Source organism: Myotis lucifugus, unplaced genomic scaffold (assembly GCF_000147115.1).
Source record: "Myotis lucifugus unplaced genomic scaffold, Myoluc2.0 scaffold_2, whole genome shotgun sequence".
In the NCBI taxonomy this organism is placed as follows: Eukaryota; Metazoa; Chordata; class Mammalia; order Chiroptera; family Vespertilionidae; genus Myotis; species Myotis lucifugus.
In genome coordinates, this window is record NW_005871050.1 from 24,916,269 (window position 1) to 24,941,940 (window position 25,672).

A 25,672-nucleotide genomic window follows, 5' to 3' on the forward strand; every position below is an offset into this window, starting at 1 on the left:
TCTTGAGTGTAGGAATGGGCAGAATGAAATGGAGAGGAGAAAAGGGGCTTTCCAGTGTTTCTTCTTATAAGGGCACTCATTAATCCCATCAGACCAGAGACCTACCCTCATGCCCTCATTTAATCTTAATTACCTCCCAAAGACTCCATCTCCAAATATATATATATTGACATTGTTTATTTTTATTTTCTTTCTTCTCAACTAGAATGGAAGTTTCATAAAATTTAGTAGTTATTTTAATCCCTGTGTTCATCTTTCAAGGAGTATCTGGCACATGGTAGAGGTTCAACAAATACTTATTGAACAAATGAATGAAATAAGAAAAATAATTGCAACTATGATAAGTACTAAGAAGGAAACAATCAAGCTGATAAAGAGACTGTCAACCTTGGCTACATATTAAAATTACTGGAGGAGCATTTATAAATGCAGATAATCTGGGCCTCATCTCAGAGATTCTGATTTACATGATATAAAAGGGACCTGGTAATGCTTATAAAAATATTTCTACATAATTCTTAATATGAAGTAAAGCCTGAGAACCAATGAATTTGAGGGTATGGGAGGCAGGGTATGAGATAGGACCTACAGGGAAGGCTTAAATGAATAATACCATTCTGAGATAATTTAAATGGAAATCTGAAGGACAAAAGGAAGCATGGGGAATTTGGACCATGGGTCAGTTTTAATTCCTGGTGGGAGGCAGAGCGAGAATGAAGGTACTGAAGCAGGAATGAGCTTGGTGTGTTCTCACAACAGAAGGCTGGTACATACAGGTGGTACAGAATGGGCAAGGGAAAGAATGAAACAAGATGGAGGTTAATAAATACCCAAGGGCCATATTATGCAGAGCCTTGTATGCTATGGGAAGGAAATTGGACTTTATACATGAGATAGGGGCCATTGGAAGGTTTTGAGGAGGGAATGCTTTGATCTCACTTACTATTTTCTAAAGATTGTTCTAGCTGCTGTGTGGATGACATGAGTGAAAGCTGGGAAACACTTAGGAAGTTGTTGTGGTAGTCTAAGAGGGACTTGATGCTGCCCTGAATTAGGCTGCTGCCTAATGTCACTCCATTTAGATAGCAGAAGCCTGAGAGTGGTACAAAAATCCATTCTTTTGTTTATCTCAAAGATTTTAATACCCAGTTTTGATAGACAAAATCACATTTCCATCAAATTTTCTTATGTGCAACAAAATGTACTAGTTTTAAAAATGTGTATTCTTCAACCTTCCCCTACTTTTTTTGCTTTTCAAAACTGAGCACTAGATATTTTTGATGTACATAATATGATAATATGTGTCCATTTTAGTTGCACGTTTTAGGAATAAACAAAATCCATGACATTTTGGTAAGTCATAGTGTATTTATAAAATGAAAAGCTCTCTATCAAAATACACTTCACTGGGAAAAATAAAAACAAGAAAAATAGATCTATACAAACTAAAAATTAACTTGGGTAGATTTCAGTGTAGAACAGTCCATAGCAAAAATATTTGCCCTTATTCCCCCATAGCTGTTCATCTTCCAAGTCAAGATTTTAAAAATATTTTTAATTGAGATTAATATGTTAACATTTGTTTCTCATTCCACATCATCTTCAGCCAAGCTCTGAGCACTTATAATTCTACGACTAATTATTGGAAGCTTAGAAGCATCTGCTACACTGGTGGTGGGAGTGTTTGCTGTAATACTTGCAGTAACTTCTGTGGCTGTCTACACACCACAATTACATTGGTCAGATGATCTACACCCTTTTCATATTCACCTTTGGCTAGTAACTCTTCACCCAGCTGTATTTCTTCAAGGAAGAATTTCTGAACAGCCTCAGCACCTTTAAGGTCAGGTAATTTGGAGAGTCCAGCTCTCTCCTTGCCAAACTTTTGTTTCTTTCTTTGTTCTATGAGCCTGTTCTTGAAGTTGGGATCATTCTGTCTCTTGGTCAAAGTAAATGCAGTACCTGATGAAGAGGGCACTGCACATGCGCGGCGGTGGCACTGTTCAGGCCCACCATCCTTTCTCCACCACTGAGAGAGGTCAGCGGCTGAGGGGGCCAGGGAAAAAGCCATTTGTCACTAACCCTCAGAGCTGATAGCGCTGCTCAAACTGACGCCTGCAGCGAGGGAACGGTAAAGGTTGAAGGCCCAAAAATCCATTCTGCTCATATAAACACACTATAAAGGCCATTGTTTTTTGGAAAACTTTCGAAGCTAAGATTCTGTATATTGCTAATTCTGTGATCAGTGGATCAGTGGTTGGAATACATATGCCATGACTTGCCCTAGGGATAAATGGCCCTGTTGATCAGTTGCAGGGGTGGGGAAACTTTTTTTCTGCCAAGGGCCATTTGGATATTTATAACATTATTCACAGGCCATACAATATCATCAAGTTAAAAATTAGCCTGCTTTATTTGGTCAAACATTTAATTAACTCACCCCTAATGCCTTGGCAGGATCAGACCAAATGATTTCGTGGGCCTTAGACCAGACGTTCCCCACCCCAGAGTTAATGGGTTAATAGGAGAGATGCTAACTGGAAAACAATACAATGTTGAAGGGGCTTACTAAATTTTAAAGAGCCTAATTAATCCACAGCACTGGATCTTTTATGTTTACTATTGGGAAGAGGGACAGGGAGAGAAAGAGAGAGGAACTCTGTGCTCTAGAGAGAGTTTATAAATTAGAGGAAGAGATCAAGACATGAACACAAATAGAAATAACACAATAGAGAATGAGGTAAGTATATGAAGGGAGAGATAAATACAATCAACTATTTCTATCATTTATTTAGCACACAATTTATGCTGAGCACTGCGTTGGGTGTTTGACATATGTTCTCATTTAATCGTCCAAATTCTATGGAGTAGATAATATAATCACCCATGATAATCATAATGATGGTGATAATAACAGCTAACATGAAATTAGTGCTTCATATCAGCTAGTCACTAGGTTAGGTGTTTTGAAATATTTTATATATATAAATCTTCAGTCTACAGATGAGAATAATTTGGCCCAGAAAAGATAGGTGTCTTATCCAAGATCACAGACCTGGGTAGGTGCAGCTCTGATATTCAGGTTTGACTCTCAAACCCAGACTCTTAAAGTGTTGTGGGAGTTCGGAGCAGACAGGTCCTACTTTGTTCTGGGAGGTGCATGTGTGCAGGGAGGAAGCCACAAAAAAGGAAGAAAGGAGTAAAGTTGAGGAAGGAGAGGCCTATTCAGGGCCCACTAAGTGGCTCCACTTGTAAGAGCTGAGGCTGTGTGATGGGAAATGGCAAGGCAGTTCTCCTTCCCCTTTTTGCTCCTAATCACCTCACCTGTGCCAGCCAGGGTCTGAGCCTACCATCAAGATTGTTTTGTCACTCAGGGCCTGATATTGAGGTGCCTTGGTCCTCCTAAGGCACCCAGAAGCTCAAACAGCCTTAATTCCACTCCAAGGGATGACAAGATTATAGATTTTTAAAACTCAAACCATGATGAGTAGGGAGTTGGCAGTCACCTCTTTTAGCTTTCTTCAGTGGAAGCAGTCCTTGAGCATTTAGAACATTTACTAGATTTGAAAAGAACAAATAATCCAGAAGAGCCAGCAACCATCACCCTGCACAACACCTCATCAAGCCAACAAAGAAAGGTCATCATGAAACACTGCTTGTAACAGCAAAAATTTGCCAATGATCTAAATAACCATCAATATGGATTAATTAGATAAATTAGAAAACAACCACAGAAAAGAACACTATGTTTTTGTTTAAAAGGATGAGGTAGAACTATATGTTCTGACAAGGAAAGATGTTTCCAAAAGATTGTAAGTGAAAAAAGCAGGTCCCAAAACAGTCTCTATAGTATGGTTCTATTAAGTCACAGACTCATATTTATGTTTGCACAAAACTGTTAACCAGTTATCTGGTATGTTGTAGGCGTAGATTCACACAGGATCTTGCACTTTCTAATTTGTATACCTTTGCATGCTGTTGACCTTTACAACAAGACAATATTACTTTTATAACTGGACAAACTATAATAGCTTCCATTTTGCAAAACAAAAGGCTCCATCTTAGATTATCCTTTATCTAGCCTGCCTTTTATAAACATAACATATCTTGTATTCAGCAGTGCATCTGAAATTGTTTCCTATAACTTTCTCACAAATGAACTATGATAAGACAGCAACATATTAAGAATAACACAAGTCAAATAGATTAGCATTTGATTAAATAATTTTACTCAAAATATAGGTGGCAACCAGCATAAAATTCTCCAGAGAAAGGCCATAGGGATTTTCCACTTTTATTAATAACTTAAATGACACATAAAATGTACTTACCACGTCTGAAAATGATTCAAAGCTGGCAGGGATAACAGATATATTGGAGAACAAAATTGAGATTCAAAATGAGTTCAGATGGACTGGAATAGTGGGCTAAAATTAAAAAAAATAAGGTGAAATTTATAAAATAAAGAAAACACAACCTCAGTTAAAAATTTTAAAGTCTATATTGTAAGACCAGAATAAGGTAAGCATGGCTTGGTGGCAGCTTATATAATAACAAACAAACAAACAAACAAACAAACAAAAAAAGTTGTAGAGGTCTGAGATGACCCAAAAGCATAAATTGAGTCAGAAGTTTAATGTAGCTAAATTATTCAACTGCTCAAAACAGAGCATAATTTTCAGTTGTATTAATCAAAGTATGGTTTCTAGATCCTACAATACAGTTTTCACACTGCAATCTGTGCTGTTTCCTCCTGGAATCTCTTATTTAATTCTAGGCACCACATTTTAGAAGGGCCACTGAGAAAGTGGAAGATATCCAGAGGAAGGCTACAAGATTGATGAAGGGATGCAAAACCACCCCATAATAGGAGCGTCTCTGGAAGGGACCAGCGACATGTAACCTGAAAAAGAGAATTGTCAGGGGACATATAAGATATCCACTTGCTTTCAAATCTCAAAAGTGTTTTACTATAGAATGCATATAATTATTCTGGGTTGCCCAGGTGACAGAACTTAGGCTAATGCTGTCTAGTGGTGGCAAGGAGGCAGATTTTCAGTAAACCTATCTATCAAAAGACTTTCTAACCTTGAGAGGGTCCTGCAAGAGCCTGAGTAGGCTAGTGAGGCAGTGAGTGCTTTAAGTCAAGAGTGGATGAACATATACCCAGTGGTGGACTTACATTCACTGGGTCCCTTTCAGCTCTATAAGATTGCATCTCTTTCTCCTATTCTCCATGTCACCAATTCCACTCTACTGCCTCCTCTGACCAATGATCCCTCTCTCTGCAATCTGCAGAGCGATAAGGACAGCTCGGCAGGAACTGCTCAGACTTCGGCTCTTGTTTATTATTGTACAAAATCTATGGAGGGAAAACCCATAGCAGGACCAAATGGCTATGTCTTATCATGTGATTCCCATCCCCCCCCAATAAGATAGATCCTCCAATGGGTTTAAATCTCACTTCTTGTAAATGGAAGTCATCACAATTGTGGACAAAACCCCAAACTAGCTGCCCTTGTGACTTCTCTGACCTCCTATCCTATTACCCTTTCTCTTGTTCACTCCGCTCTGGTTACACACATGCTTCTTGACTGTTTCTTAAATGCCAGGCATGGTCCTAACTTGGGGGCTTTGTTCCTGTTGATCTCTCTGGCTGAAATGCTCTTCCCTGAGATGATACTGGAATGGCCCTCTCCCTTACTTCCTTCAGAGCTGGACTCAAAGATCATCTTCCCAGTGAAGTCTCCCCTGACCATCCTCTTTAAAATTGTTGGCCACACTTCTCCCCATATCAAAACTCCTTATCAGCCCATCTTAAGGTGTTTTTCACATAGTGCTTAATATCATCTAACAATATTTTCTATTTTTATTTTGTTTTCCTATATCCCTCTATTGGTCTGTAAGTTTTTTGAATGCAGAGATCATGTCTGTCATCTTTTTTGTTGAATCTCTGCCCTGGGAACATTGGCTAGTACATTTACTGAAGATGACCCAAAGTTGGCAGAGATATCAAATATACTAAAGAACTAAACTGAGATTCAAATGAGCTCAGATAAGCTTGAGTATGGGGTGGTCTGTAAGTGTTTAATGATATGGCCACTGTATCCCAAATCCATGCCCTTTTCTGCAGTCTTGATTTTCTCAACAAAAGCAATTTCAGATTTAAGAACTGGATCTTAATATGATAACAAGGCGTTGTATCTCAGTAGTTAGATTTGGGTTGTTTGGTTTATGTTTCTCAATTATTTTGTTATGCAGTCATATTATGTTAATGATTGCCAGGCTATAATCATTTTAATGTCTATTGAGTGCTTATCATGTGCCAGGCATTATGATAGGCACTTTACTTGCATTAATTCATTTTAATCCTCACAATAGCCCCTTTCAGTTGGCACTAATGTTATTCTGATTTTAAAGACCAGAAAACCAAGAAACAGGGAAGTGATATTATGATATTAGAGGCCCAGTGCACAAAATTAGTGCGTGGATAGGGTCCCTAGGCCTGGCTGGTGATGAGAGCCGATCTGAGGGGTGACTGGCAGCATAATTGGGGGGGCCCATGCTCACACCTGCGTTGGCTGGCCTGGGGCCTGTATGCTGGGGGCAGCTCCTGCATTGAGCGTCTGCCCCTGGTGGTCAGTGTGCATCATAGCAACCATTTTTTCCACCATTCAGTCAATTTGCATATTAGGCTTTTATTATATAGGATGACTTGTTCATGGTAATACAACTAGTATCAGGTAGATTCCAAAGCCCATGTTATTACCTCCTGACTTCAGTGTAAGATGAAAATTTATAATGATAGCTAACAATTATTTAGTACCAACTATGTATCAAGCACTTTTCTAAATGTTTAAAATACATCACCTCATTCAATGCTCAAAAGAACTATATGAGGTGGAAACAGTTATTATGACTATTTTACAGTACTAGGACCTCCCGTAATGTGATGAACCACACCCACTGTCTCACTTGAATTCTGCTTTGGTGTCATGAATAGCATGCTTTGATTTTCTCTTCTGTGTTCTAGCCAAGTGAAGAATCCCAAGAAGCGATCATTTGCCAATCTCTCCTTGAACCCTTCATCCATGTAGATTAGGCCTCCAACACATGTGACTTCAGCCCTTGCTTGTGCTGTTGTCTCTTTCTAAGATGCCCTCCTTTTTCCTCTGACAACCCAATCCTACCAACTTTTTCTCAAAGCACAGCTCAAATGCAACTCCTTCCCGAGATCTTTCCATGATCAGCCTTCCCATCACAATCTCTCTCATCATAGTCTACATTTTGTTCAGTCCTGGTCATCTCTGGCTTTGCAGTGCTGGATCTCTTTCCACTCACATGTGTCCCTTCTTCTCAATTAGACTATAGCTCATGGAGGCAGCTAGCTCCTGAAGAAATGTTGTGTCAGCTTGCACATAGTAGGTCCTCAATAATTACTTGCTGATTTGATAATGATACTATACACTCAAAGTTGTAAATGTTCTCTTTTGAAAGTGCTCTCATACATATTATCTAATTTTTGCTTCATAGAAACCCTGAGAGATTTAAAAAAAGGCAAATCTTATTTTTCTTATTTATGTAGTTAAGGAAATTGAGGGCCAAGGAGGTTGAAAAGTTATCTCAGATCACAGATCTTACAATTAAACCCAGCCCTCTGGACTTTAAGTCCCAGATTCTTTGCATTGGACCATACCAATTCTAACAAAGGCACCATTAGCTGGGAGAAATGCTAGTAATATTCCTATAAAGACCTTGTCTTGAGTCTATCACTGGAGCAAAAGCAATAAAGAGAGCTAGAAGGCAATAACCAAGATAAAGATTCAGAAGATAGATAAATTTATACACTCTGTGGTGAGAAGTGCCTGGGGCTTATTAGATGGGTGGGGATGACTCTGTATGTTCTTTGTGAGGAGGGAACTGGAGAGTGAACTGAATGCTGTCCTCTACACAGGGTAGATTAATTCAACCCTCAGAAGAAGGGAGGCAGCCTAGCAGGCAGCAGGGTAAATGTGAGAGAGCACTCCGAGGCAAGAAAGCTGGGTTCAGTTCTGGTATGAGCTAACCATGTGTCCATATAGAAGGTACCTAACCTCTCAGGGGTTGTATTTCCTCAATAGAAGATGTCGGTTAGGGCCTCTCACAGCCCCAACATTCTATGAATCTATAACAAAGGTCACAAATTAGTAATGCACAGAACAGATCTGGGCCACAGACATATTTTCTTTGGCCCAAATGGAGTTTAAAGTATTTTGATCTGGTAACCAAAGTTAAAAATCAGAAGATTTTATATAAATATTTGAATTCCCAAGCTCTCTAGAAATATCAGATCTAGCAACATTAAATACTGGAAGACTACATAAAACTTTATATCATCTGTTTATTACTTAGAATATAGTGTGTTAGGTTGTGATAAGCTCCATGAGGAAAATATAAAGGTGGGAAATTTAAGGAGTTCTGAAGGGGTAGGAGTTAGGAGGATCCTGCAAGGCCTATACCGTTGACCCTGAGTATCTGTGGATTCTACATTCAAGGATTCAATCAACCATGAATTGAAAATATTCCAAAAAGGTTGCATTGTTGCTGATGTGTACTATGTAGTTAGACTTACTGTGATGGTTATGTCAGTACTGAACGTGTACAGAGGTTTTTTTGTCCTTATTCCCTAAACAATATAGTGTAACAACTATTTACATAATTTAGAGATAATTTAAAGTATATGGGAGAATGTGTGTAGGTTATACGCAAATGCTACATCATTTTACATAAGGGACTTGAGAATCCACAGATTTTTATATCCATGGGGGATCATGGAATCATCCCCCACGGATTCTAAGGGGCAACTGTAGTTTACAGAGGCTGGTTTAACAAGGCCTTGCTGACAAGGTGACCTCATCCCACAGGACCACAATGAACTAGAACCAAGGAATGCCTGCTCCCTTCAGATGGGGCACGTGGGTGAAAAGTTTGGGGTGCTAATATCCTCAATATACCAACTGAAGAGGAAAAAGATACTGATGTGCATCGAAACAGAGTTTTAAGTTTATTATTTTATTTCACAAAAGCAGGAAAAGGGTCTCAAATGGTAAAATAAGTAGCGAAGTCTCGGAGAAGAGTGAAATGTGTATACAAAGCTCTCACTAACCAAGAGTAACTAAACACCCCAGTAAACCTAGATTCATTTTTTGCCTAATGGGGTCAATACAATTAGTCTGGTACCTGTAGAAATACTCCCAACTTGCCCTTACATCTCAGGCCAGGGGCATTGCACAATATAAAACTCATTCTAATTAAAGAACAAACAACTCTGTTGACCCAAGCATAGCATGTGACAGATGGGGAGAGAGGAGAAGTGGATCATATCTATTCTCTTGCTGGCCATTTCTTCTTATCTGGTCTGAGACTTGACATATTATTTCTCTGGATACTAATGTCTCCAAATGGAATATAGTATCCTCCAGTGTATTTCAAACATTTTCCACCATGACCTACGCTAAGAAATAAACTTGACATTCATAGAGCAATATTTACCCTTACTGTGTGCAATGCACACTGTTCTTTCCTATTCCACTTTTTAATTGTCTTTTTTACTGTTGGTCACTACCCACTAAATCAAAAATTTTCAACCTTTTTCATCTAATGTCACACATAAATTAATCACTAAAATTCTGCGGCACATAAAAAGATAGGTATAATTTTGATTCATTCGCACTGGACGGCTACTGTTGTGTTAGCTGTTGTCATATTTTTATTTGACAGTCTAAGGCAGTGGTCGAACCTGTGGGTTGCGACCCCTTTGGCGGTCGAACGACCCTTTCACAGGGGTCGCCTAAGACCATCCTGCATATCAGATATTTACATTACGATTCATAACAGTAGCAACATTACAGTTATGAAGTAGCAACGAAAATAATTTTATGGTTGGGTCACAACATGAGGAACTGTATTTAAAGGACCAGAAGGTTGAGAACCACTGATCTAAGGGAAAAGAGGTCAGTGCCCCTGACTGAATAGTCAGGTATTACCTACTTTAAAAATTCTTTCAGCACAGCAGTTGAAAATCACTGCAATAAATGGATTTCCCAAGCAGTAGGTAATAATTGGCAGTTTGAAAAACTGCTCTAGACCAATGGTTCTCAAATCTGGCTCCAGATCAGAATCCTTTGGAGTCCTTAATCAGAATTTCTCTGGGGTGAAGCCCAAGAATCTATATTTTTTTGCCAATAACTAGCCATGCACTGGCATGAAGGAATCACAGTTTTCCTCAGCACACAGAAATAATTAAATAAATAATCAATGCCCTAGCTGGTTTGGCTCACTGGATAGAGTGTAGGTCTGCGAACTGAAGGGTCCCGGGTGTGATTTCGGTCACGGGCACATGCCCGGGTTGTGGGTAGATCCCCTATGGGGTGTGCAGGAGGCAAGCCAATCAATGATTCTCTGTCATCATTGAATTTTCTATCTCTCTCTCCCCTCTCCCTTCCTCTCTAAAATCAATAAAAATTTATTTTAAAAAATAATAATTATTATTATTGTCAAGTGCCTATGTCATTAGTACTGCTGTGCCGGAAGCCAATTCCAGCATGTTCAGCAGGCTGAATCATCTGGAGTAGCAAGGGCATTTCCCCAAAGCTGAAAAGGGATGATTGCTTGCTGTCAGACAGCTCAGGGCGTCTTAATCTACATATTATTGCCTCCTACTGGCCAAACACTTGAACAGCCATAGGCTAATTCTTCCAATCTGACAACGGATTGTGCATATGAAACCTGACCTTTTGAAGTGTATATCTCCACCTAGCCTTAGGATAAATTATGTTAATAAAAAGCACGGGTCCTGAGACTAGGAGATCTTAGTTTCTTTAGCTAAGCTCCTCTGAACCCCAAATGCCTTTCAAAATTATGCTTTGTCTCTGGACTCTTATTTAAGTTACACACAGCCCTTCTCTAGATTTCTGAACCCTTCTTAATGCCGGAACAAGAACCCTGGCACTGCTGCCATAAGAGCATTCCATTCTATTCTCACAACAATCCCACTTTATAGATGAATAAACTGAGGCTCAGAGAAATTCGATAAGCTGCTAGAAGACATATACAGAGAAGTTAAGACACTGATGGGGCTGTGATTCATGAGGAGTCTGTTCCTACTTTTACAGACATCTCTCACCCTCTCCTCTCTGTAGTTCCAGAGACCTTGGACCTGAACTGGAATATTCTATAGCAATTCAAATTCCGGGTTAGGCACCAAGATGGTCCAACCACCAGAGGCAAGGAGCAGGGATAAAATTAACAATAATACTTTGCCCTTAAATTGAGTTTAACTATTTCCAAAGCATATGTGTGTCTATTTTCTCACATTTATACCTTTTAGCTACCCTGTGAGGCAGGAGAGGCAGATAAAAACTAGAGACCCAAAGAGGGGAAGTGGCTTATAGCAGGTTCGTAGCCAAGCTGCACCACTCTGATTCCCTCAGGCAGGGTCTACTAGTGCACTTGGGCTGGTTTTCTCCAGAGTTCCAAGTTCTATTCAATTTCATGTCTATCTTCCTTTAAGGGAGAAAAGAGTTGGCTTGCTTTCTGCCTCCCTCCCTGAAAGATTTACCATCTAGTTCTGAAATGAGCGTGCTCTGTAAACACATTACCGGAGGACAGGTTGCCCTGAACCTCCTACACAGGGCTCTGCTAAGGACTGGCTGTGTTTCTATTTTTTGTCCTGCAATTTGCAAAAAGCTCTGCACTGTGCTTCAAAAAAAATAATGGATTCCATGATGAGAAGAAAAGGCCCCATCCCTTCCACAGAGATTAAATGCCACAAGCCTCTAACGAAGCAATGTTTGGAAGTCTCTGTGGAGCAAAATGTTGAGAGCCCACATAAAACCTATGTGGTGGATTGGACCAATCTTTGAAATAACAGAAAGGGACTGGAGGGATGAATGACCCCATTTAGCTTCCTCAGCTGAGGCCTTCCCTCTGCCACAGAGAGGGGTGTTGTTTGCAATGTGTATATATTTATGTGACAACTGACTAGTTATTTATCAAACACTGCATCGATTCTAACATTCTTCTTCACTCCTTCCCCTTCACAGTGCAGGTCATTCCATCAACACTCTTCTCTTGGCCTCAGTTTTCTCATTTATAAAGTAAATGGGTTGAACAAAATGGTCTGTTAGGTTCTTTCTCTGGTTCTAGGATTCTGATAAAATATATGGGAAAGCCCCACATATAGCCCACAAATTTGTGATTCAGACTCTGAGCATGAAGAGGCAAGTTGACTTCAAATTGTGTTTTAATAGTCATTTTTTGTTAAAAGGGGTCAAAAGAGTAAGATAAAGGGAAAATTATATTATGCCATGAGCATGCTAATATTTTAATGATGAGGATTACTCTGCCTTTTCCCTCTCGTGCTTTATTTTTCATTCTCTTTAGCATAGTCAAGGAAGCAAAGCATAGCCTAGGCCAGTGGTGGGCAAACTGCGGCGCCTTGAGTGTGGCTCTTCCACAAAATACCACGTGCGGGCATGCACATACAGTGCGATTGAAACTTCGTGGCCACACTCAAGGGGCCAAAGAGCCGCATGTGGCTCATGAGCCGCAGTTTGCCGACCACTGGCCTAGACAGTACTTCTTCCCCGTGCCAATTTCTCTTCCCATGTGAAGGTAGTGGGTGCAACCTAGCCCTGTAATAGCAGAGGTTTTAGCCCCATAGAGCTTCAAGTTAGTACCATTCTAACTTCAGTGGAAGCACTCCATTTGATGTCAGAAATATTGGAAGAGGTGTTAAATTTGCTTTGTGACCAACTCCCTTCCAGTTTGGTGAGGCTGGCTTAGGATTTGTTGGGTTTTTTTTAGATTTCAATATCAAAGTACAAAATATCTCAGCTGTTTAATATGTCTTGTCAAGCACCAAGTTGGTTCCTTCCCCACACTCACTGCTGCTTGCCAACATAACACGTGCCCCTCTCCTATCTGATTTCCAGGACTGGGTTCAAGACAGTGAGGTTGCACAAGGGAACCGCTCCCAGGGCATTTCAAAAAGAAAGAAAGAAAGAAAGAAAGAAAGAAAGAAAGAAAGAAAGAAAGAAAGAAAGAAAGAAAGAAAGAAAGAAAGAGAGAGAGAGAGAGGGAGGGAGGGAGGGAGGGAGGAAGGAAGGAAGGAAGGAAGGGAGGGAGAAACCAGAGGAAATGGGAGTATTCTCACTCTTGCACAGCACAGGAGAGTCAAACTGCCTGCTTTTGAATCCAAGTTACTAAATCTCTTGTGTCTGTTTGCTCATAGTCAAATGGGAATAAAACTAAGGCTATATAAACTTTATAAGGTTACTGTGGAGATGAAAGAAGTGACTAGAGCAATGTCCAGAACATTCTAACATCTCGGTAACTGCTGATTATGCTTACTATTATTCCAGCTGGACCATCAGGTCTTTCAGCTCACTGATGCTTACACCATGTATTTTTCTGGCCTTCTCATTTCACCAGAGGATCTGAAAGAACATTAGAAAGGGGGCTGAAGAGAGATTCGTCTTAGAGTCTTTCAGGTGGGTCAACATTGTCCATTATTTTCCTGTTCATTTATTTATTCACTCAGCAAACATTTATTGACCACCTATTACATAGCAGGCACTACACTAGGTGATGAAGAGATGATAGATAGTGAACAAGACAAAGTCCCTACTTAATAAAGTTAATGCACTACTAGAAGGTGTTGGTGGATAGATAGGCAAGAAATTCTACGAATGAGGAGCTTGAGGACAGAAAGTATGGCTGGAGTTTGGGGAGGGGCATGTCAGAGGGTGGTATGAGATGAGGTTCCAAAGGAAGTCAGACCAGGTAAGGAGTTTGGTCTTCATCCTAAGACCATTGGGAAGTAAATGGAAGGCTTTAAGCAAAGGATTAATACAGGGGGGTGTAGGCAAAAGTAGGTTTACAGTTGTTCATATTGAAAAAGACATGCAGGTTATGATTATTACAATAGTTTTATTAACTCTGTGTTTCATGTGCTCACAACTGTAAACCTAATTTTGCTCAGCTCTGTATACTCAAATATTTGATAAAGTTCTTGTTGACCATTGTATAAAGCTAAGATTGTTGGGGGCAGGGCTGCTGCTATCTGATGCACTGTCTTTGAGTGGATTACAAAAAAGATACTCTTTCCTTAACTTAAAAACTAACAAAAATAGTTTAGTCTCTTAAAGTATAGCTAAACAACTTTAAATCCTGCCCAAGGGAGTTTGCTAGAGTCCTGGCAGGCAGCAGCCTTGGCTGTGTGTACTGAGTTCCTCACACATAAACATTTGATACTAGAATATATGTACCATCAACAGCACTTTTCACCCCATTGTTCCACATCCCCCACCCCCACCCCCAGATAAAGCAACTGTGGGTGGGAAGGACAGGACTTTAGACTGTGAGAGCAATGTGTGGTGAGTAAGAGAAGTGAATTCAGGGACACCCAGGGCTTGGTGAGACAGAGCCCACTCATTTGTGCCACTGAATGTGTGCATTTATGTGGGTGCATATGTGCGCAAGTGTGCTCTCCAGAATCTGTACACAATCATGTATACTGGCACAGGTTTATGAAAGAGCAGGCTCCCTCCCTCAGCTCTCAGATATGGAGTCACAAAATCCAGAATGTCTGCACCCATCTGCACACTTTTATGTAAGTTAGTGTGTGTCTGTGATAAAAATGGCACACCCAAAGCTATGGTACCTTTGTGTAGTATACAACCTGAACATCCAAGCAAAGTAGCCCTAGCTGCCAAGAGTCAAAGCAAGTAGACCAGTTAGAAGGCTGTTGAAGTAGTCTAGGAGAGAGATGATGGTAGCTCAAATAGGTAATAGCTGAGGAGGTGGTGACAAGTGGGAAAATTCAGGATATATTTTGAAGGTAGGTCATTAGAATTTGCTGGTGGCTAGGATATGATGTGTAAGGGATCAAGAGGAACTTGGGATAATAATTATGAGTTTGACTTAAGCAATCATGTGAGTGGTAGTGCCCTTTACTAAATAAGATTGATGTGAAGAGGAGCATTGCAGGCGAAAAATCACAAGTCCTGCTTTGGGCAGTTTGCATCAACTTCAACTGCCCACTGAAGCCACAGATCTATTAGTTTCTGTATCTTAAGCTCCTTCTCACTGAGGATCTCAAGAACAGGCAGCCTCTGGAATATTTGTAATCCCTGATACTTATCTTTGCATCAGCAGGTGTGTTTTTTTTCTGTGCTTTTTTTGGCCTGAGATGAAATAATGATTTTAGTTTTTCAGTTTGATCCTGTTACCTCTCAATCATTCTCTCTCTCTCTCTCTCTCTCTCTCTCTCTCTGTCCCTCTCTCTCCATTTCCAAATTTCCCTTTCTCTTTTTTAAAACAATATTTTTACTAATTTATTTCCCAGCAAATTTTTTCAATTACAGTTTACATTTAATATCATTTTCCATTAGTTTCAGGTGTGTAGCATAGTGGTTAGCCAATCATATACTTTATGCAATGTTCCCCTTGATATTTCCAGTCACCACCTGGAACCATATATAGTCAGATGTCCCTTTCTGAGATTGCTTTTTGTTAAAACCCAAAAACCTTCCTTTTCAGAGAATATGCCTTTATTTAAGGACAGAGATAGTCCATCTGCCAATGCCAAGCAGCTCAGAGCTCTATCACATCACCCAAACCCTGTCCCCAATATAGGAAGAAGGTTCCTGGAGCATGCAGCAGAGCCAAATGACCTGAGAAAATGAGCCAAGCACTGAGGAATTAAAGAAAGAATTGCTGACTAGGAGGGGAAAAGAATTAATCAGAAAATCTTCAGGACATTGTGATCTCTTTGATTGCATTAACATCTAGCAGCAGAAGAGTATAGATTGATTAGTGCTACAGTTGGGGTGGGGGATGGGGGAAATTAAGCTAGAAGTGTCTGCCTAGAGCTGCATTTTCCATAGGAAGAATCAGTGCCAGTAGGTGAAACCAGATCTCTTCATTCCTGGGCTGGGCACATTCCTTTAGGACCCATTTCCTCCCTAGACATGCATCCGGTGATCTAGGCACCTTTCATAAATATAAGTTGTCCTCTTGTATGCTGTGTTCATCCTACACACTAGATTATATTATCCTTCTCCTCCAAATATCTCTTTCCTTTGATAGCAGAGGGAAGACTTCTGAGGAATAATTTGCTCCTGGTGATCCAGGTAAGTCTTTGATCTGCTCTATCAAACCCAGCTCTGACTCTCACTTCCTGGAACTTATTACACCTTCCTCTTAATTTGCTCAAACTTTCAGAAGATAAAAAGAGTCTACCTTTTTCAGTGATAGGTTTTGAACCTGCCCTTCATAAGAAAAAGACACCATTTTCTTCTGCCTTCTACCTTTCTAGGTGTTGGGGTTTTGTTTTTCCTGATCTAAACATTAAATTGACATAAGACAGAGCAACAGGAGAAAAACAATCAAATTTAATTTTGTATGTAGGGAAAACAAAACATGAGGCTCAAGGAAGTAACCCAAGTAGACAAAGAAATAATTATTTATGAAGATTTGACAAAACAAAGGGGTGTTTTCTTTAAGTAGCAAATTAATGAAGACATAATAGTTTGTTTATACAGCTTTCTTGACCTTGAATTCCCTTTCGTTGGTGATAAGAATGCCTTCTATCCTCCTGGTATAGGAAGAGTACTTTCACATGGAAAATGTATTTCCTGCTTTCAGGAGGACAAAATAGGGTCAGACTGTTCTTGCACTGGATGCTTCTCAAGTAACTTTAGTCAATATGCTAAAGAGGCATATTATGAGGCAACCTGCCCTGAACTCCATCACCTCACTCCATCTAGCAAAATATAGTGCCCTGAACTGCATGGGGCATTTTTGGAGAAAATGATATATGAAAAAATATCAATCAATAACAATCACATATCTAACTTCTTCAGCTCCAACTATGTGCCAAGCAATGGACTAAGTATTTTATATGGATATCACATCCAGTGCTCGCAGAAAGTCAGGTGTGATTAGTATCACTGTTTCATAGCTGAAAAGAACTGAGGCTCAGAGACATTGAGGGACTTGTTTAATGTCACAGTGATAGAAAGAGCAAAGTCAGGATTTTAAATCCAGACCTGTCTGATTTCAGAGCAAGTGCTCTTAACTGGCTGAATGTGCAATGGTGGATCCAGAAACATTGCTCTATTTTCAGCCTCTTTTTTCCCTTTACAAAAGATGCCTCCAATACCATTGCAATGACTCCCAAACCTCTGGTTAGTTACAGCCTTTATCTTTCTATTCAGCTTAAATCCTGTAACAACTTCTTTACTGGATGGTTCCTTTCCACTCATGTCCCCTATTCACTCAAACTTAACATACCTAAAACTTGTTTGTTTGTTTTTTCAACCAATTCTCCCTCTAAATTTGCCTCTTTCTGTCAGTATTATCTCAACTTTCAGGCTCCTAACTTCAGAACCCATTCCCAACTCTTCTCCCTCTGACCACATCTAGTCAGACACCAAATTCTGATGATTTTCTTCATTTCTTATAGACCTTTTGTCTTGCTTAAAACACACACACAGATTTATTATCTCACAGTTCCCATGAGTCAGAAGTCCAGGCACAGTAAGCCTGAATATTCTGCTCAGGGTCTCACTAGGCTGAAATGAAGATGTCAGCCAGAGTTGTGATTCTTTGATAGAACAAAGGACAAAACTGTATGTTCACTTCAATAGGCACAGAAAAAAACATTTGGTAAAATTTAATTACCCTTCATCATAACACATTCAACAATTAATGAATAGAAAGGAACTTCTTCAACCTAGTAAAGAGTATTTATGAAAATCCCACAGCTGGCATCATATTTAATGGTGAAAAATTAAAAGCTTTCCCCATAAGATCATGAACAATACAAGGATGTCTGCCTTTGCCATTTCTATTCAACATTGTAATGGAAGTTCTAGTCAAAACCATTAAGCAAGAAAATGGAGTGAAAAGTATCCCAATTAGAAAGGAAGGAGTAAAATGAAATCTAATCACAGATGTCATGATCTATATCTATAAAATCTTAAAGAATCCACTGAAAAACATAACTAATAAGTTGAGCAAAGTTTTAAGATAAAAGATCAATGTACAAAATATAAATTTTATTTCTGCACAGTAGCAATATGCAAACTAAAATTAAAATTAAGAAATCAATTTCATTTACAATAGCATAAAATAATAAAATACTTAATAAATTTAACAAAATAGTATAAAACGTATCATCTGAACAACACAAAGCATTATTGAAAAAAATTAAAACAGACCTAAATAAATGAAAAAAATAAATGGGACCTGACCCTAAACAAATGAAAAGACATCCCTGTTCATAGAAAAAGACATCTCTGTTCATATAGATATAGATAGATATATAGATATAGATATAGATATATAAAGGTGTCCCAAAATTCACGCAAGAAGCAATTTTGATAGAAAATACAGGTTTATAATTAAAAATTGTACATGTTTTATTGATTCATAAAGTATACAGTATAAGGTTATGTATGGAATAGCATATCGGGTAAATGGCCTCCACGGCTTTGCTGGCACATACTCTTTTGTTGAAATTTTCCATGACCGAAATGCGGCTGCTCAGGCAATAACAGTTAATGGTGCTCGCTATCACGACATGATAATCCAGTTTTTTGTGCCTAAATTGCAAGATATGGATGTGGACGACATGTGGTTTCAACAAGACAGTGTCACATGCCATACAGCCCTAGAAACAATTCAATTACTGCATGAGTCATTTCCTGGTCGTGTAATTTTTCTTTTTGATGATCAGAATTGGCCACACAGATCATGCGATTTAACGCCGTTGGACTTTTTTCTTTGGGGTTTTTTGAAGTCTAAGGTTTATGCCAACAAGCCCATGACCACCCACGCCTTGAAAGAGGAAATTGAGCGCTGTATCAAAGAAATTCAGCCACATTTATGCAAAACTGTCATGGAAAATTTCAACAAAAGAGTGCGTATGTGCCAGCAAAGCCGTGGAGGCCATTTACCTGAAATTTTTTATTATAAACTTGTATTTTCTATCAAAATTACTTCTTGGGTGAATTTTGGGACACCCTTAGATATATACATAAAGAATAATAAAATAGAATTAAGAGTCCAGAAATAAACTCACTTTTATACTCAATTGATTTTTCATAAGCTTTCCAAGAAATTTCAATAGGTAAAGAAGAACTTTCTCAACAAATGATGCTGGATAAACAGTATATCCACATGCAGAAAAATAAAGTTGGATTCCTACCTCATGCCATATGAAAAAATTATAAGAAACGGGCCAAAGATATAAATGCAAGAGCTGAAAGTGTAAAACTCTTAGAAAAAAAACATATATATGAATCTTAGTGACCTTGTATTAGGCAATGGTTTCTTAGACATGACACAAAAGCACAAAGAAAAAAATAGAAACTATAGATAAACTGGACATAATTAAAATTAAAACTTTTTTACTTAAAAGGACATCAAAAAAGTGAAAAGGCAATCCACAGAATGGGAGAATATATTTGCAAATCATATATCTGATATTTTATATCCAGAATATATAAAGAACACTTAATTATTAAAAAACACACAACTATGACAGCCAAGAAGTGAAAACAAACCAAATGTTCAACTGATGAATGGATAAAACATTGTAATATGAGCATACAATGGAATAAAAAGAAATGAAGTAGTGATACATGCTACAACATAGATGAATCTTGAAAAAGTATGCCAAGGGAAAGAAGTAATATTCAAAGACAATATATTGTATGATTTCATTTACATGAAACATCCAGAATAGGCAAATCTATAGAGACAGAATATAGACTAGTGTTTGCCTAGGGCTAGGAAAGATGGGATGATTTGGTGGTACAAGCTAAGGGTTGTATGATTTACTTATTTATCTATTAGAAGCCTGGTGCTCAAATTCGTGCACAAATGGGGTCCCTCTGCCTGGTCAATGATCAAGGCCTATCGGGAGGAGGGGTAGCCAGCAGGGGGGAGGGGTTGTGGGAGGTTGGCTGTGGAAGCACACTGACCACCAGGGGGCAGCTCCTGCATTGAGCTGCCCCCTGGTGGTCAGTGCACATCATAGTGACTGGTTGACCGGTCATTCCGGTTGTTCCAGTCATTCAGTCCTAATGGTCGCTTAGGCTTTTATATATATACTAGAGGCCCGGTGCACAAAAATTTGTGCACTGGGGGGGGGTCCCCCAGCTCGGCCTGTGCCCTCTCACAGTCTGGGACCCCTCGGGAGATAACGACCTGCTGGCTTAGGCCTGCTCCCGGGTGGCAGAGGGCACGCCTAATCCCTAGGTGCAGCCCCTGGTCAGGCTCAGAGCAGGGCCGATTGGGGAGTTGGGGCGCCGCCCCTTCATCCACAGAGCAGGGCGGATCGGGAGGTTGCAATGCCACCCTCAGTCACGCTCAGGGTAGGGCCGATTGGGGGGTTGGGGCACCGCCCCCTGTCACACTCAAGGCAGAGTCGATGGGGAGGTTGCGGCGCCACCCCCTGTCACGCACAGAGCAGGGCCGATCAGGGGGTTGGGGCGCTGCCCCCTGTCACTCACAGAGCAGGGCCGATCAGGGGGTTGGGGCGCTGCCCCCTGTCACTCACAGAGCAGGGCCAATCAGGGGGTTGGGGCGCTGCCCCCTGTCACTCACAGAGCAGGGCCCATCAGGGGGTTGAGGAGCTCCCCCCCGTCACTCACAGAGTAGGGCCGATAGGGGAGCTGGGGCACTGCCCCCTGTCACACACAGAGCAGGGCCAATGGGGAGGTTATGGCTCTACCCTGTCACACACAGAGCAAGGCCCGTGGAGGGGGGTTGGGGCGCCACCCTCTATTACCCACAGAGCAGGGCCGATCAGGGGGTTGGGCACCGCCACTGTCACACTCAGGGCAGGGCCCGTGGGGGCGGGGGGTTGGGGCACCGCACCCTGTCACACACAGAGCAGGGCCGATCAGGGGGTTGGTGCGCTGCACCCTGTCACACACAGAGCCGCAGGGCAATCGGGGGATTGGGGAGCTCCCCCCCATCAGGCACAGAGCAGGGCTGATCAAGGGGTTTGGGCGCTGCCCCCTGTCACACACAGAGCCGCAGGGCGATCAGGGGGTTTGGGTGCTGCCCCCTGTCACACTGATCCTGGTGCTGGGAGCCTTGCTGCTCTGCTGATCCCGGTGCTGGGAGGCATATTACCCTTTTACTATATAGGATAGAGGCCTGGTGCACGGGTAGGGGCCGGCTGGTTTGCCCTGAAGGGTGTCCTGGATCAGGGTGGGGGTCCCCACTGGGGTGCCTGGCCAGGCTGGCTGAGGGGCTGAGGGCTGTTTTCCCGCTGGCAGTTGACTAAAAGCTCCCAACCGCTCCTTGTTTTCTTTTTTTTTTTTTTTTTTAATTCTGGGCCAGCTTTAGCTCTGAGGCCTCGCTGCTGAAAACATGGATACAATGTTGCGGTCCGGGGCTGACTGAAAGCCGGTTTTGTTTAGTTTCTTATTTGCAACATAGTAATAGTTGCTTAGAGTTACAGTTGAGAGGCCAGCAAGTGAGGCGGGGAACGTTGGAGTCTGCAGTCCCTGGAGGAAGCAAGCCTCCCTGCTCGCTTCAGTGCATGGCTGCCGCCCGCCATCTTGGCTGACAGTTAATTTGCATAAGGATACACTGATTAGCCAATGGGAAGGGTAGCGGTCGTACGCCAATTACCATGTTTCTCTTTTATTAGTGTAGATACGAGGTGGGGGAGTCCCTCAGCCCAGCCTGCACCCTCTCCAATCCAGAACACCTCGGGGAATGTCCGACTGCCTCTCGCAATCTGGGACTACTGGTTCCTAACTGCTCGCATGCCTGCCTGCCTGCCTGCCTGATTGCCCCTAACCACTTCTGCCTCGCTCAGCACCCAGGACCCAGGATTCCCTCCTCCGGCCAGTTGCAGGCACCCAGGATCTGGGCTTCCTTCCCTCTGGCTGGTTGCAGGCACCCAGGACCTGGGCTGGCTTCGCCCAGGCTGGCTGCAGCCACAGGGGAACTTGGGCGGGCAGCTTCACCAGGGCTGCAGCCACAGGCGCTGGCACCCAGGACCACAGGGCTGGTGACTTGCCCCTCTCCTGGGCCACAGGTGCAGGCACAGCCACTGGCACCCAGGACTGCGGGGTGGGTGGCTTGTCCCTATCTTGGGCTGCAGCCCCAACCGCTGGTGCCCGGGACTGCAGGGTGTGTGGCTTGTGCCTCTCCCAGGCTGGGCTACAGGCACAGGTGCAGCCGCTGGTGCCTGGGACCATAGGGCATGCGGATTGTCCCTCTCCCAGGCCACAGCCCCAGCCACTGGTGCCTGGAACCATGGGCTGGGTGGCTTGTCTCTCTCCTGGGCCTTAACCCAAGCCCCTGGTGCCTGGAACCATGAGGTGGGCAGCTTGTCCCTCTCCCAGGCCACATCCTGGCTGGTCCCCATTCCTCTCTTGTGAGCTTATTTGTGCCTGGCTGGTCCCCATTCCTCTCTCGCGAGCTCATTTGTGCCTGGCTGGTCCCCATTCCTCTCTCCCCAGTGTTGAGTGTCTGAGCTGTTACAATGTAATGGTGTGAGGGCGTGACAACCATTTGCATATTAACTCTATTATATAGGATAGATTTATTTTTAATATTTTAATTCCTCACCCAAGGATATGATTTTTTAAATTGATTTTAGAGAAGAGAAGGAATGAGAGAGAGGGAGAAACATCAATATGTAATAGAAATACTGATGGCTGCCTACTGTACATGCCCAGACCAGGGATCAAACACACAACCTAGGTATGTGCACTAACTGGGAATCGAACTCGCAATCTTTTTGATGCATGAGACGATGCTCCAACCAACTGAGCTATGCAGCCAGGGCTCTTTTTGAATTTTTAACTACAGGCTCCATTCAATATTATTTTGTATTGGTTTTGGATGTACAGCATAGTGGTTAGACAATCATATACTTCCTGATATTTCCAGAACCCACCTGACACCATATATAGTTATGAAAAAAATATTGATTATATTCACTACTAGAGGCCCAGAGTGCAAAATCATGTGAGACTCAGACCCCCCACACCGATGGGACCCAGACTCTGCCACACTGCCGTGGGACCCCAGACTCCACTGTGCTGCTGCGGGAACCCCAACTCCATGCATGAGTAGCTCTCTGCCACTTGCCTCAGCTGGCCATCCCACCCTCCACCACTCGTAGCTTTCTGCCACTAGTAACTCACGCTCCACCCCGCACGCCACAAGAACTGCAAGAGCCGCAAACCCTGCCCCACTACTGTGAGCATCTCGAGAGCCAGAGGAAGGGACCGAGACGTGCTCCATGCACCTCCTGGTGACCGGTCATTAGGCCATTCCGGCCACTGGCCTTTTATAATATAGATGTTGTACTTTACTACCACATGACAATTTTGTAACTATCAATTTGTATGTAATCCCCTCACCTTTTTTACCCAGTCCCCAAAACCCCTTTCCATCTGCCAATTCTTAGTTTTTCTTCTGTACCTATGAGACTGTTTCCATTTTGTTTGTTCATTTATTTTGGTCTTTAGATTCCACATATAAGTGAAATCACATAGTATTTGTCTTCCTCTTTTTGACTTATGTCACTTAATACTCTGTAGGTCCATCCATGCTGTTGCAAATGGTAAGATTTCCTTTTTTTAGGGTTGAGTAATATTACACTGTATATATGTACCACTTGTTTATCTATTCGTGAATTAATGGGCACTTGGGTTGCTTGCATATCTTGGTTATTGTAAATAACACTGCAGTTAACATAGGGGTGTATATATTCTTTCAAATTAGTGTTTTGTGTTTCTTTAGATAAATTCCCAAAAGTGGAATCACTGGGTCATAAGGCAGTCCCATTTTTAATTTTTTGAGGTAACTCCATACTGTTTTCCACAATGGCTGTACCAATCTGCATTTCCACCAACAGTGCATAAGGGTTCCCTTTTCTCCACAACCTCATCAACACTTGTTTATTTATTGATGATAGCCATTCTAACAGGTGTGAGATGACAACTCATTGTAGTTTTTTTTTAATTTAAATTCTTTATTGTTGAAAGTATTACATACGTCTTCTTTTCCCCCCATTGACCTTGCCCTGGCCACTCCACCCCCCAGCACATGCCCCCGCCCCCCCTACTTTCTGTGTCCTTTGGCTATGCTTATATGCATACATACAAGTCCTTTGGTTGCTCTTTTACCCACCCTCCCCTGCCAATTTTGCATTTCCTGATGATTAGGGATATTGAGCATTTTTTTCATATGTCTATTGGCCATCTCTATGTGCTTTTTGGAGAAGTATCTGCTCAGGTCCTCTGCCCATTTATTAATTGGATTGTTTTTGTTGAATTTTATGAGTTCTTTATAAATTTTAGACATTAACCCATTATCAGATGTATCATGGTGAATACCTTCTTCCATTCATTTGTGTGTATTTTTTTTTCATTTTGTTGATGGTTTCCTTTGCTGTGCAAAAATTTTTTAGTTTGATGTAGTCTCATTTGTTTATTTTTCCTGTTTCCCTTGCCCAAGAAGATATATTAGAAAATATATTACTAAGAGATTTTACTGCCTATGTTTTCTTTCAGGATTTTTATGGCTTGGAGTCTTACATTTAAGGTTTTAATCCATTTTGGTTTTATTCTTGTATATGGTGCAAGAAGGCAGTCTACGTCCACTTTCTGCATGTATCTGTCCAATTTTCCCAACACCATCTTTTGAATAGAATGTCTTTTTAAAATTTTATTTTTCAAATAGGGTTTACTTTCATTTGGGTGGAGGGAGGTAGAAGAGTGTATAGGGGAGATAAATAGTGATGGAAGGAGAATTGAGTTGGGGTGGTGAACATACAATACAATATACAGATGATGTGTTATAGAATTGTATACCTGAGTCATATATAATTATATTGAATAATGTCACTGAAATAAATTCAATAAAGTATTATTTTGTACTAGAGCAGCCGTGGGCAAACTATGGCCCGCGGGCCGGATCCGGCCCGTTTGAAATGAATAAAACTAAAAAAAAAAAAAAGACCGTACCCTTTTATGTAATGATGTTTACTTTGAATTTATATTAGTTCACACAAACACTCCATCCATGCTTTTGTTCCGGCCCTCCGGTCCAGTTTAAGAACCCATTGTGGCCCTTGAGTCAAAAAGTTTGCCCACCCCTGTAATAGAGTCTCGGTGCACAAATTTGTGCACAGGTAGGGTATGTACGGCCCACCCCAATCAGGGCTGGTCGGGCCAGGCTGGCTGGAGGGAGGGGCTGTGGGCAGTTGGCTGGCCAGCCCCGGCCCTGATCAGGATGGGGGGTGCTGATCAGGGGCAGGGCCAGCTGCGGGTGGGGCCACGGGCAGTTGATTGGCCGGCCTCACACCTAATTGGAGGGGCTGATTGGGGGCGGGGCAGACTGGGGAGGGGCCATGAGTGGTTGGCTGGCCGGCCCCGCCCCCTGGTCAAACTCCTGGTTGAATTCCCAGTCGAGGGGACAATTTGCATATTAGCCTTTTATTATATAGGACTAGAGGCCTGGTGTACAAAAATTTGTGCACTCGGAGGGGGAGGTCCCCCAGCCCGGCCTGTGCCCTCTCGCAGTCTGGGACCCCTCAGGAGATAACGACCTGCTGGCTCAGGCCTGCTACCGGGTGGCAGAGGGC

At 41.7% G+C, this 25,672-nt stretch overlaps 1 protein-coding gene and 1 pseudogene across 2 annotated transcripts in view; both read right to left on the reverse strand.

Annotated features, from left to right (window-relative positions):
• PAK3 (p21 (RAC1) activated kinase 3) overlaps nucleotides 1-25,672 on the reverse strand; it is a 361,927-nt gene that overhangs the window by 281,590 nt on the left and 54,665 nt on the right. Inside the window, exon 2 of one of the 2 annotated variants that reach the window (XM_023756800.1) lies at nucleotides 6,399-6,408. The exons of the other annotated variant lie outside the window; for it this stretch is intronic. The gene's annotated coding sequence lies outside the window, so the exon portion shown is untranslated. The remainder of the gene's footprint in view (nucleotides 1-6,398; nucleotides 6,409-25,672) is intronic. 2 annotated transcript variants of the gene reach the window in all.
• Nucleotides 1,587-2,016, reverse strand: LOC102437743 (annotated as a pseudogene).